General features: G+C 31.7%; 1 long non-coding RNA gene across 1 annotated transcript; it reads right to left on the reverse strand.

Annotated features, from left to right (window-relative positions):
* Positions 1-1,197: 1,197 nt before the first annotated feature.
* LOC145794723 (uncharacterized) lies at positions 1,198-2,575 on the reverse strand. Its single transcript, XR_014334654.1, has 3 exons — positions 2,514-2,575; positions 2,195-2,242; positions 1,198-1,539 (listed from the first exon to the last, which is right to left on the reverse strand). It is a non-coding gene; the product is annotated as an uncharacterized LOC145794723 (long non-coding RNA).
* Between the last annotated feature and the right edge of the window lie 509 nt (positions 2,576-3,084).

The following is a 3,084-nucleotide window of genomic DNA, read 5'->3' on the forward strand; positions in this document are numbered from 1 at the left end:
TTGTTAACAGTTAACTACAAAACCAAAAGAAAGAATTGTGCTCATTTTGAGAATTGTGCCCTGTTCCCAGCAGAAGGAAAGGTGGAAATGGCATGAAAGATAGATTCCATTGGGCATTTTGTTAAAGACCATATAATGTCAAAAGGGTTAGAATTTCAATACACAATTCATATATTTCTATACACTTTCTACATATTCGAATCTACTTTTTACACATATACCCCATTAGATGGGGTGGTTAGTATTTCCTTTTTTGGGAATTACTTTTCCTAAAAGAAGATACCCTCAAAAGCTCGACGAAATGCCATTGCTTCTGCCTTCTGCACTGGATCTCCAAAAATTGCATCGTTTACAAGAGCAGTACATGTTGACTCCTTATATATCTTATCAAAAACACAAAACAAAAGTGAAGAGCAACCAAGGTCAGTTCCCTCACACACACATATATTTTCCTATTGAGATTCATAAAAATTAAAAAAAGAAAAAAAAAAGAAAAGAAAGGAAAAGAAACAGGAAGGAGTGAGAGAGAGAATTGGCACATATTAAAAAAAAAATAGTAATAATGTTGAACAATCTTATCCATGCAAAAGAATTAAATAAATTTATATTACCACGTTATATATATAATAGTTTTTATATAAAGATGTGGTTACAATATCTAAAAGCCACCAACCATAAATTATTTAAAACCCATTACATTCTTTCTTGACATTAGAAAAATGGACATAACAACCCTAAATAGGGTAATATAATAAATAAATAAATGAAAATCTGTCAAAAAGTTCCTAGAATACATGCATTTTACACAAATCTGTCAGACAGTTCATAAAGCACAGGTGCATCTTACATAAAGATGCATTTCAGTTCCTTGAGCCCTTGACCTAAGATGAGTTTTTTAACTGATTATATATGCCCCTTCATGTTTCTCTCCTCTCATTCCTTCTGTCCACTGAGAACAGGCACAAACTGTTAATAAAGGATAGACGGATAGAAAGACAAGGATTCCAAAAACAGCCCACTTAAAGCCCATCATTAGCCAATAAACGAGCTCTTGCATAGAAAGTCATGTTTGTTAGGAATTTTAATTTTTAGGAGTTTCAACTTTGGTTATAATTTCCCTAAATTTTAAGTAAAGCTAGGAGTCCTTTCCAGGGCTACTATCTAGCCTGTTATTAGTTTATAAAATTTATATTACAAGAAATGCTATTGGTTAAATGTATAAGAGAGAGTTTGATAAAAGTAGGATATGTCTATACTTTTGACAATCATGTTAAACCAATCAATCAATTTCAATCTCCCCTTCAACTATATGCAAGACTTTGTAATGAATGAGATAAAAATCAATAAAAAGGGACTACCACCTCCAGCAATCCTTGGTCTTCTCCTCCAGTTCATAATGAATGAGACTTTTGACAATCATGTTAAACCAATCAATCCTTGGTCTTCTCGTCCACCACCTCCAGCAATCCTTAGCCATTGAAGTGTTTGCTATCTTCCCAGAGGTCCACAACCAACCACCACATATACCTAATACCTACACTAATGTATTAAGCAAAATATATATTGTTAATAGTCAACCTGTTCCTAATTGTGCTTGTTCAACATATTGAGGAGTTTAGAAAGCAACAGGAACAACAATACAACCTGTTTTGGATAAATTAAGACATGCACACTACATGCTTTTAATATAAGTTAGTATTATACAAACACTGAAATTATACTTTCAGACCCACAAACAAGGTCTATAATATAACTCACCACTCCCATTTCCCAACCACCTTTACAAAGTACCTCATTTGAAGTTAAAACAATAACACATGTTCACAACTCATTGTAAACTCATATCTCAACACAGTCTGTATGTTCCCCAAATCAATTTGCCGGTAATAAACTTTAGGTAGAAGCAACAAGGCTATAAACAAATAAATAAATAAATAAGTTAATTAAGTTGGAGTTCAATTAGATTTTAATCAGGAACATGTAATTGGTTGTTAATGATCATCAAAAAATTGAGATTTTTGAGGCCATGATTTCAGCAATCCGAACATGTTCTCGTGGAAGATGAATTGGTGAATTACAAATTTGAGACCTAAAAGGGACAAAACAAAAACTTTTCACATCTCTCAATTTCCCACATACCAAAAACTAAAATTAGTAAGTAAATTTTGACAAACATTGGAGAGAGTAAACAAACCTGAGCTAGAGAAAGTGCGTCCTTGGTACCTCGGATCACTTCCTGTATCTGCAAAACACCGAACACCATCACACATTTCTCAGGAAACAAACACAACCAAATGAGGGGGAAAAAAAGAGTAGATGAAAATGAAAATGGATGAAAACTTAATGGATGAAAATGAAAACTTACCATCATATACATATACACATCAATTATGATAATTTCAGAGTAAAACCAAATGTTAATGACTGAGGAACAACCAACAAGGATCAGAACACATTAATAATTAAGAGGAAGCCACAAGGGCATATGCGCTTCTGTGTTTTGTTGAACTTACCTATGATTAATAAACCTTGCAACATTTCCATAATGTGTTGCATCTAAACAAAGAGCCTCTTCATAATTGTACTTTTTGTATTATTAATGGATTTAAAAAAAAGGACAAAATAAGAAATTCATATTATTTTAATAATTAATTTTTTTTTAAATTAATATTTTGAGATAATAAAAAATAAAATAAGATATTAATAATTTTGGATGGTGGGTGTACAACCTAAAAATAAAAATAAAAATAAAAATAAAAATAACTATTTTGTTTTGTCAAATTTTCAAGTGGAGACTAATGGTATTGTTATTAATAAAATAAAATAACTATTTTGTTAATTTTTTTATTTTCATTCGGCTACCAAAAAATGTAGTAGCCAAAAGTAGGTCTTTGGCGACTGAAAGGAATTTTGTCACCGAAACTTAACATTTGGCGACCACAATTTTGGTCGGCAAAGTTTAAAAATTAATTTTTTTATTTTCATTCGGCTACCAAAAATTGTAGTAGCCAAAGGTAGGTCTTTGGCGACTAAAAGGAATTTTGTCGCCGAAAGTTAACATTTGGCGACCAAAATTTTGGTCAG

The sequence above is a fragment of the Camellia sinensis genome, chromosome 7 (genome assembly GCF_055761805.1).
Source record: "Camellia sinensis isolate YWXY chromosome 7, ASM5576180v1, whole genome shotgun sequence".
Classification (NCBI taxonomy): domain Eukaryota; kingdom Viridiplantae; phylum Streptophyta; class Magnoliopsida; order Ericales; family Theaceae; genus Camellia; species Camellia sinensis.